The 12,044-nt window shown below is 26.6% G+C and overlaps 1 long non-coding RNA gene across 1 annotated transcript; it reads right to left on the bottom strand.

Moving 5' to 3' along the window:
- Positions 1–7,532: 7,532 nt before the first annotated feature.
- On the bottom strand, positions 7,533–12,044 carry LOC118762564. Its single transcript, XR_004998317.1, has 2 exons — positions 9,142–12,044; positions 7,533–9,090 (listed from the first exon to the last, which is right to left on the bottom strand). It is a non-coding gene; the product is annotated as an uncharacterized LOC118762564 (long non-coding RNA).

A 12,044-nucleotide genomic window follows, 5' to 3' on the forward strand; every position in this document is an offset into this window, starting at 1 on the left:
TGAAGAAAATTTGATTAGTGAAATAACAGTTTGAATTTGAACCTGGATTTTGCATGAAAATGTATGTATCTATGGAGGCATATGAAAATGAATGTTGTTATGTGTGTATGTGTAGGAATGTGTTATGTATATATCTATGTATGTGCATGCATATAGCTATACATTTGTATTACTTCTATGTATGTATGAATGTATGTTCATACCATGGCACCGGTTTCTTCTGCTAGCCAGCACAGCTGTGCATTAATGTAATTGAATGTGCAAAATTTCACCAGGCTTAAGAGTCACACAGGGCCTCACATTGCACCAATATTGACTCATTTCAATGATTCTTTCTAGCAATGGCTTTGTTTGTATACGAGAAAGCAGCAAAGAAGATGTATGTATGTATGTATATGTCTATCTATCTATCTATCTATCTATCTATCTATCTATCTATCTATCTATCTATCTATCTATCTATCTATCTATCTAACTATATATATATGTGTGTGTGTGTGTGTGTGTATGTGTGTGTGAGAGAGAGAGAGAGAGAGTGAGAGAGTATAATCTATAAGTTTTAAAATGGAGAGATTCAATGGATATAAATTAATTCATTAATTATTTAACATTTCCTACAATTGTTTCACTTCACACCCAATTTAAATTACAAAACATATATAATAATATAAGTTTGCATTTTGAGTATCTTGAGTGGAAAATCTTCAGGGCAAAATGGACATTACAGAGTTTACATTTTGATCAATTGAAATTCTCCAACAGACTAAGCTGATGAAAGCATGTTTATTGTGTGTGTGTGTGTGTGTGTGTGCATGCATTAATAGTACTACTACTACTACTACTACTACTACTACTACTACTACTACTACTACTACTATTACTAATAATAATAATAATAATAATAATGAATTAAAGTATATAAGAATAAAAATAAAGGATAAAAAAAGAATAAATAATGAAAATAATGAAATATTAATAATAAAAAATAATTAAAATAAAATAAAAATGAAATACAAGTTTTATTATAAACATAGATGTCTATGGTCCATTTTGATTTATGTGTGAGCATATGTTCAAGTGTTTATATGTGTACTTGTATGTATATATACGTATGTTTACTGCCTAAGATAATTTATGTGTACGAATGTGTGTATGTGTGTCGGCATAATGTTATTGAATGCAAGTATGGATGTCATCGTTTATGCATGAGTGTGTGTGTGTTTATAGATCCTTATTACTCAAGTTGCTTTATTAGTGTGTAATTATGCATGTATATTAGTAAAAGGTTATCGAATAGTTCTATAACTATATATGAATTTATAGGTATGGATATTCATAGCCCATTTCAGTTTATGCTTGATTGTTTATGTGTGTATATAGATGTTTACTATGCATGTTTATTCATGTGTGTGTAAGTGTGTATGCATGTTAGTAACATGTTATGAAGTCAAAACAGTTTGTTAATATACATATACATTCCCTTATATGCTTATAGTCAATCATAAAAGGCGATCATAATTATTATATGAAACAGTAAGATAATTAGTAAAGTAATTATATATATATATATATACACACACATATGTATATGTATATATATATATGTGTGTATATATATATATATATATGTGTGTTTGTGTGTATATATATATACACACACATATATACATATGTATGTGTATGGATGCATGTATGTAAAGATATATATATATATATATGTATATATATGTATATAAAATGTTTGTATGTATATATATGTGGCATGTAAGTTTGCATGAATGGTATGAATGTGAGGATGGATGCAGCATTTTCAAGATATCTATATATAGAAAAAAAATTACAAAAAATGCAAAAAAGCAATGAAGCATTTCTGGAGGCATACTTCCCTTATTTCAGACAAATAAAACTGGTAAGGTGTACTACTGTATTTGGAGAAGTCTCAAAATATATTTGAAACTATAATTAAGCTTCTCTGTTTTTTATCTTTTGTCATAAACTTTCATCATACCATTAGATGATTATCATTTTTTTCTTTGATGCCACATAGAATCAAAAACAAACAAACAAAAAACAGGTGCAAACTGAACTAATTTAAGAATGTTCAATGAATAATTTATAAACGTAGCATTGTTTCAGCTGACTGGTTTCACAAATATTTTTATTCACATTAATTACATCATTGTCTTTGATTTCTTTTTATAGAATACATTGTGTAGAGCATGAAGATTAATGAATATCAATAATTGTTTTTTTTTTCCCTGGATTAGTGGAAATAATAAATATTTGCGATACTGTATAAGTCATTTTTGGATTACTTAGTGGATCAGATATTTTATTGATTACCAAATGTTTGTAACTATTTATGGATCCCTGGATCAAATCACATTCAAAGGAAAGAGTACATTAATTACTTTCTGGATTACTGAGACCGGTATTCTTTGAATTACTGAACAGCTGATATATTATAAATTATGATGCAATGAAATGATTTCTAATATTGTTGAAGTGCGGCCCCAGTGGCCCCAGTTATTAAGGGAATGTCAAATGATTTATTGCTTGTGAAATATTTATCATGTTATCCCTCACACAATTCCAAGGTATGGTTTGGGGATTTCAGATTGAAATTTTCTGACTGAAAATTATTATGGTTGGCTTTAGATAAATTGAACCTGTAATTAATTGATTTTGAAACATTTACCTACATACACAACAGAAGAAATTATAAATATATTTGACTTCTCTTGCAAATTATAGTCAAATGACCATAATTTTAAATTTAATTTTCTAATAACTGATTAAATGATTAAATGTTATGAAATTTTATTCTCCATAAAGGCATCAAGTTTATTTTTCAGTTTGTACTTAAGGTTTTTGCAAACTCCTGATTAATAACTGATTTCAAAAGGAAATATTTAATAATGTCTATAATAATGAATAAAATGACAGTTGCCTTTGCTGTAATATGGCAACACAAAATTATCTCTTGATTTTTGTATGAAAAACCAACATTTGCATGTAATTTTTATATAATCAAATTATTGAAAAATATATCTAAATAAAAGTTGTCTAAAGCAGAATCAAGAAACAAACAAACAAGAAAATAAAACAAATTAAGTAAATAAATTATAATTTACTTTTTTTTTTATTTGTCTGTAAAATAATTTCATGATAGTTTTAATCTTTGAAATGATTTTATCTTGTAGCTTAGCCCCCAAGGCAACCTTGATTCAGAAACATTTTATGAAAGATATTTTAGCCATAACAACCCTTCTTTTTAACAGATAAAAGGCATAAGAGTTATATAGTCTAATTGTAACCTTCTATTTATAAGATGATAGTGTGGTATGGGGACGGGGTGCGTTTTGGCTGCTATTTCTAAAGGCACCCATTTTATCTTTCTGTGCTAAGACAAGATAACAAGCTGTATTGAACTTCATAAGTTATTTAAACATTCATAAACTGAGAAACAATAAATTTCTCTAATTAACTGTGAAATAACTCAACAACTTTTATTAATATTTCATTTTTTTCTGAGACAATTTAAACTATTTCTATTTTCTTAAATGGACTTGGAATTTAATGGAAAAGAAAATTAATGATTTAATACTTGCATTGAATCAAACTGAAATTATAATTGATAAAGCATTGATATGAATAATCAGTGATTGTCACAAGCAATCAAAGTAGTGTTTTTAGCAGTTCAACCCTGTTCTTCTGTTAGAAGGTGAAGGTCAAACAGAGTACTTCAGCAAACTGCTGCTGTAAGAATATAACTGCAAATGAATTGTATATGGATCATAACAAGCTATAAATTTAGGACCTACAATTAACCCTACACTCCATGCAGTTTGAAATAAAAGAGATTCAACTAAAAAAAATAAAAGAATATTAAATGAAATATCTTTTATATTTGAAAGAGTAATGCAGTTTCCAAAATATAAAATGGTAGAGTCCTATGTGAGGGTGGAAGAATGGTATTACAGCTTCTCATTTATTTCTGTCTCATCTTTTATCTCAAAAGAAATGTAATACCATAGTAAATATCATTGTGGAATCAAAGCAGACAAAAATTGTGAATATGGTAAGAAACAAAAGTGACAATTTCACCCAATAATTTATTGTAAACAGAATGTCTCAATGTAAACATATGTCAACATATGTGCATAGAGTTGTACATGTATACACAGGCATATATGTACATATATATATATATATATTAATGTATAAGTGTATATATGTACAATGTGTATATGTATGTATGTGCATATATATATGTATGTATATATATTTGTATATACATTTATATATATATTTGTAAATATATATATGTGTGTATATATATATATATATATATATATATATATATATATATACATACATACTTACATACATACATTAATATATATATATATATTTATTTATATATATGAATATAAATACAAATATATATATATATATATATACACACACACATACATATGTATGTTTTATTTGGTGAGAATGAAAGTAATTTGGGTCAAAGAGACAAGGTAACAGTCAACATGTACTGAAATGTATTGCTTTATTATTCTTAAGCACTTTTCTTGCACTTTATTTTCTAGTATGTTTAATTCTTTCCTACAACCTAGATTAAATAGAGGTTCAAAGACAATTGGACCTTTTTATTATTTTTATCATTGTTTATATTTTAATTTTTTAATTTTTACTTTCATTTGTCTATTTTTTTATCGATTTATTTTTTAGCTATATATTTTGTATTTTGATTATAAGTATATCTTGTCTCTAACTGAACCCATGGTTTTAGTTCTGTCTGAACTGCTGAAATAATATATCACTCTAAGTATACAGTATGAAACTGAGTGAAATACTGAGAGTATCTAATGAGGAACTTATTTAAGTAATCATCTGAGGACGTGCATTCAATGCCTGAGATATAAGATAATGACTATGCAACATCTCTCCTATGAACAACAGATGCAAGAATGTGTTGAAACAATTGTTGTGGTTTTTAAAGAATGTCAGTAATTCAATTTTCTATCATTTGTCTCTCTCTCACTCTCTCTCTCTATATGTATATAGTATAGTATATGTATACACACACTGATATGTAAGACATATATAACCATCCAGAAAGAAATATACTGGGATGAAAACTAAAATATGTTGGTACGCATGAAAGGATAAACAATAAATTTATGTTTAATTTTCTTTCTCTTTAGCTGAAAAATTCCATTTCATTGAATAATATGTCTCTTTTATTAGATCAGTACTTGCATAATTTAATTGCTTAAAAAAAAAAGAACTGATTAAAATAGATATGGACCTAAAGGCAGATTTATAATGTAATTTTAAAAATATGACATTTCAGAAATTGTGTTGCACTATCATTAATATTTATATCTACATTAAATGGAGAAATTAGTATTAAGTAAAAATAATGTTTTCCAAAATTGAATTTTTTAAATATATGTGTGTGTGCGTGAGTATATATATGTTTTATTAAATACACCGCAATGTTCAACTTGGTTCTTTTTCTATTTTAGATTTTTTAAATATTCTAATTGGCTTTTTACAGTTGTTTTGGGACAATGGAGTTCATAAAATTATATTCAATGTTTGTAGGCTTTCACCTGTGAATTTAGGAATGCTACTGTTTCAAACCACCTATAGAAAACCATTAAGAAAATAGGAAAATAATCTAAAATAAAGAATAAATCATGAACATAGTTGTGCATTTAATGAAAGCTGCATAAAAGAAAAGCTGTACCCCACATATATGAATGTATGTATATGTATATAGTGATTCTTTCTAGCAATGGCTTTGCTCATATACAAGAAAGCGGCTAAGATATATATATATATATATATATATATATATATATATATATATATGTATATATCTTAGCTGCCTTCTCATATATGAGCAAAGCTATTGCTAGAAAGAATCACTATGTATATATACATACACACACATATATATATATACACACACATACATACATACATACATACATACATACATACATACATACATACGTTCGTACATACATACATACATATATACATACATATATATATACACACACACATAAACACACACAAACACACACACACATTTTTATGTTGCTTAACTTTGATGATCATATGAGAACTGGTGCATTCAAATATGTGTGTGTATAAATATATATATAAACATGCACATATATATACATTTGCATACACACATATGCACTCACACATATATACATATGTGTGTGCGAGTGTATAATATGAAAAAATTAAGGTAAATATAATAAGATTTAAAAAAAACAATTCAATGCTAATTTGGGGAAAGAACTGACTCAGTTTCTTTTGTAGCCACCACTACTAAAATCCTATTTCTTTGAAACAAGAAATATATGAAATGGGAAATATGACAATAAATATTTTCCAAAGAGAATGGCATTTACAAGATTGCTTTTGAATAAACTGAAATTTCACTGTCTGTAGCCTTAATGTAGAAATATATTTTCATATAGTTTTGTCATTGATTTCATGAATCTTCTAGAGAATTATTTTGAAATACTGGCTGTAAATTTCTACATGTAATACCAGGACTACAAAAATGTAGAGGATATGGAAGCCCTGAGATAATAAGATGAGAGTAAACAAAAATTTTATTGTTAATTTTATAACTATTTCAAACTTTCATACTGAATTTTTAATAAGAGATACAACGATCAGCTTCTTTATGTTTTACAAACTCAATGATTTCTAATATGAAATACAAGGTCCAAAGTTATTGGCAGTGGGGGCATAGTCACTCAAATTGATATCAGTGATTAATTAATACTTACTTCAATCCTGGATGATTAAAAGTCAGCCTTGGTATGATTTTTAACTCAGAAATTGTTATAGGGATATAAATAAATACCAGAAAGAATTTTAGCTGTAGCTCTACAAAGTCTGCCAATAAAACCCTTTTGACTTAAAATCCTTTCAGAGATTTTAGACTTAAAAGATAAGAAACAGTCAGAAAAATAAATAAATAGATAAAATAAAATAAAATAAATAAATATCTGAAATGTCAGAAGATATTTTAGAAGAAAATATCCTGATTCATAAATATTAGTCCTTAGTTTAATTTAATATTTTATGTTTAGTGTCTGAAAATACATTATGATAACAAAAATCACATGCCTTGTTTTTATTTGAAACATCCAACAGAAATCCAGTAAAACAATTATTGATATATTTATTATTTAAATGTAGGACGAACCAAAGGTTTAGTTTTATGACAGTATGGTCATAAAAATCTGGAAAAAAACCCCCCAAAAGTTGAATGAATGATAAAACAATAAAAAATAGACCTTTTTGTATTTTCAGTTATATATATGCATAAAAGAAAATAAACTATTAGATAATATACTTTATTAAAGGATAAAAGAAACCAAAAAAAGGGAACTGTTATAAAAAAATATTACTTTTAAATAAATTGTGTGAATTTGGTCCGATATTGCTTGAAGAGAAAAAAGAAAAAAACACATTATTGCTTTTGTTGATATGCTTTAATATTTGTCAAGATTGATATTATTTTTGTGATAGACTTCAATAGATATGTCCTTTTATAATGTTTGGTCAGAAAATGAAACGAAATAAATAAATAATAGAGAAATGAAAAAATAAATTGATATTGCTTTCCAAACAAAATTGTTAAAAAATGTATTTTATGCTTTCTTGCTAAATGTATCAATAATAAGAATGTTATTGCTTATTTGAATAGTTTTCATTGAATAATTGACAGAATCTGATAAATATGTCAACTCAATGTAAATCAGGGAAGGAATTTATTGCTTTTTTTTGGTAGGGAATAAAACAGTACTTAAATCATTATGCCAGTAGCCCACCATCACTGGCTGTCAATAAAGAACAGAGACTTATTGCTTTTTTCAAACACTTTAAAGAGTGTATAAAATTCATAAAGATATTTAAATTATTTATTCCCACATTTATGAGTAGGAAAACGTTATTGCTTTTCAGAAGTCATGGACAAAAAAGTTATTGCTTTTTGAATACTTTTGTTGTATGAGTAAATTTCATAAATTATACCAAATAGTTATTTCCTATGAATACAAAAAGTTGTTATTGCTTTTTGAATATTTGATTTGTAAATAGTTAAAAAAAATTATTGTAAGTTGTCTTCTTCTTGTATGTTATGAGAAGAAAAAAATAACCCATTATTGCTTTTTGAATATTTTCATTGAATGAATTTGAATTTGGAAGTTTTCATTAACATATAGTGATAAAGTTTATGTAGAATGATAACAGATTTTTGGAAAGTTCGATGGAGGGAAAATTATTGCTTTTGAAAAGTTCATTTAAATGAGACAAAAAATTCAAACAAAACAAAACAGAACATATTAATCAATTTCTAAATACATAGAAATAGGATTGGTGAAAACACTGTGGACAGGAAGACAAGAAAAAATATAGAAATTTATGTGGGATGGTTGATTAAACATCTCAAATAGAATTTATTTTTTCTGATTTCACAAATTAGTAGCAGATCTGTGTAAAATTGTTAATTATTGCTTATCTGATTTTAAAATTTTCAATTGATTAAGAGTAATTTTTTAAAGAAAACTTTATGTTAACTAATCTGAATAGATTCAAAATAGTTTGTTTCATAGGAGCTATTTTTGAGTTTATTGCAAGCAGAGTTTCTTTACTAAAACATGAAATTTGTATAATAAAACTATTTATTCCAAAGCTATATGTAGCTCACATTAAGCCCTCTTTGGATTTCTTGTCTCTTTGATCTTTGATTCAAGAATTTTGACATATACATACATACATATGTGGACACATATATGTACATATGTATATATGTGCATACACACACATACACACACACATGCACACAAGCACATATATATGGATGTGTGTGTATAAATATTCTTAGAGATGTGATATGAATTATCATATCAGTTATTAATATAATTGTGTGGTTTTGTCACATTAATAGTAATTTCTTAAAAAAACCTGATGTTAATGACTATTTTTCTCTCTAGTAAAACAAATGAACACGAAAGAAAATTTTATTCCACATGGCTAAAAAATACATTGTTTTCGAAATTTAACTGAGATATTTGCTCATTATACTGCTTACAGAATACATTTGTTTATCCTTGTCTCATCATGTAGGGGTTGTATTATAAGATATATGATTCAATGCTTTCTTGTCTAAATGGAGTAATGTATAATATTAACTACTGGCTAATGTTCAGCATTCAAATTGTATTTCAAATTTTTTTTTTCCATACAATAGCAGTTATAAATTCGGCTCAAAAACTCTTTAATTCACAATAACATTTAACCCATACTTTACACATGACTCATTGTTTAAAACTCACACCATATCCAATTCATTACAAATTAACATATACTTAAATCTCTTGTTTAGCAAATAATTATATCATCTAATAATACCTCAAAAACAATTCCAATCTAATATGGTTTACCACTAATGTTACACCATCTGTATCCAACAAATTTTTGCTTACATAATTTTCATAAATACAGTTTCAAATTTGCATTTGTCAAACACTGTCTGACTTTTGATTGTTTGTGTAATTGCTAATTCTGACACTTGTCTAGCTAATTGCAATCAATTCATTACATTTGGCTAATCAGTGTTTAATATTTAAACAAACTTACATTTGTCTTTCTGATGTTTGGTCTCCATTTAGTCAGTATAGATTAACAATCATTAAATTCATTCAACTATTCACCTGCATCTGTTCCTTTTGCTCACTGACATTTATATTATTTGGTCATTCTGATACATTATCCACATTATTTAGGGTATAACCAAATTATCCTAGTTCTTAGCTATTAGATAAGTAATTAATATGACACTAACATATACTCAAGTGTTGAGGTTTCAATATATGAAGTTTTCTCAACTTGAAAATTACTGTAATCAACATCAAAATTTTAAACATTTTTTTCATTTGGAATAAAAATATTTTGAAATAAAAAACATTTTTTTCCCAACATTTTTTGTATTTGCATTTGTTCTATGAGATATTTAATAAAGGTTGTAATGATAATTAAATTTGATGAATGTTACAATAACTAAAATTTGCAGACAACTGACCTTTGACATGTGGTTTTATCAATTTAGATAGCTACAAAAAAAATCCAACAAGGAACAAATAACAAAACAACTGCCATAATTTTTGGAGGGTGAAGGGGGCAGACTACTTTAAATTTCATCATATCAGAAGGAAAGTTGAATAATAACAAATGAGATAATCTGTCAATACTATTGAGGTACTTGCTAGAGATTCAATGAGTTCCATACCAAATTCTAAGATGTCAGCTTTTCTTATTTTATCAGTTGTTAATTATTTTGGTGCTAAATATAAAAAGTGACACAGATGAAATATGACAATAATGATAATGATGACGATGATGATGATGATGATGATGATGGTGATGATGAAAGGTTGAAGGAAGGTGCTGATTATGTTTATTATCATGATGATAATAATTATTACCAGCATCACCACCATTATCATTGTTAAGCTGAATTAACTTCATACTATAAAATATTTTAAATGCCTAGTTAAACATATGTATTTATTTTAATAAATTATTAAAGATAATGCCGCAAATTTGAGAGGAGGATTTTTTAATGAATAATATGGCTGCACTTTAGTTTATCTTATCTCAACAGGCCATCTGGCACTTGCAAAACCTATTACAATTGTATATGCATAGAAAACAGACAAGGAGGAAAAAAGGCAAAATTTATTAATGATGATTGAGAAAGCCAGGAATATGCATCAGGATTTTCATAGATATTTCCTTAAATGTTATGGGTAATATATATATATATATATATATATATATATTCTTTTACTTGTTTCAATCATTTGACTGTGGCCATGCTGAGGCACCGCTTTTAGTCAAGCAAATTGACCTCAGGACTTATTCTTTGACTGCCATGTTTCACTAAATTGGAATACAAAGTGATTATGAAACTAATATGTATTTGAATGTGACAGAATAATCCCTTGCCAGAGTTCCCCTCCCACATATATATATATATATATATATATATGCATGTATATATATATGTTTATATGTATTATATATATATATATATATATATATAGCAACAAATTAAGTCATTTAACAGAAGAGAGAAAAATTATACCTGTAACTGCTAATTATGAAAATGAACCATAGCAGAATAAAAAATGAATACAATAAAATAAGAAACTGGTATTAGTGACATAACTGAACCAATCAGTTCATTAGAGAAAAATTTTGCAATGACCTGAATTCACAAACGATATCATCTCTCTCTCTCTCTCTCTCTTTTTTATATTTAATTTTAAATGAATTCTGAATATATTTTATAAATGATAGCAAAATCTGCAATAATTTATCACCCCAACAGTAATGAAGGAGAAAGCTTATTAATATTGATGGAGAATGATAATAATAAGAGGATGATAGTGATTATTTTGTGTATGTCTTGGCACAAGGCCAACTTTATAGGGAGACATGCTGTTAATTGTATTTATTGCATGTATATTACTGGGAATTATTTTATCTACTTCAGAAGCAGGGAAGGCAAAGTCAACGATAGTGGGATTAGAAATGAAACTAAATACTGTAAGATATTTAGTAAGGTGCCCTACCATTTCTGTCAAATGCTTTTGTAAAGCTTTCATCTTGTAATTATGGTATGGAAAATTTTCATTTGAATATCTACAAATCTTCTTAATGATTGATTATTAATTTTTTTAAATATAAACTTTATCATTAGAACTTCCAAATTTACATTTTTTATTTTTTTTGAAAATGTAACAACTGAAAATGATCACAACTTATAAACATTTTTTATGGCTCACAGGCAAAAAGCAAGTTGACAAATTACATTTTCATCATAAATAGATGACTATCAAAACTATTAACAATTTGCTGACATTTATATACCATAGTAAATAATTCTTTGTTGCAGAAGTGTTGTTCAAATATATATCATATAT

Source organism: Octopus sinensis, linkage group LG3 (assembly GCF_006345805.1).
Source record: "Octopus sinensis linkage group LG3, ASM634580v1, whole genome shotgun sequence".
Taxonomy (NCBI): Eukaryota; Metazoa; Mollusca; class Cephalopoda; order Octopoda; family Octopodidae; genus Octopus; species Octopus sinensis.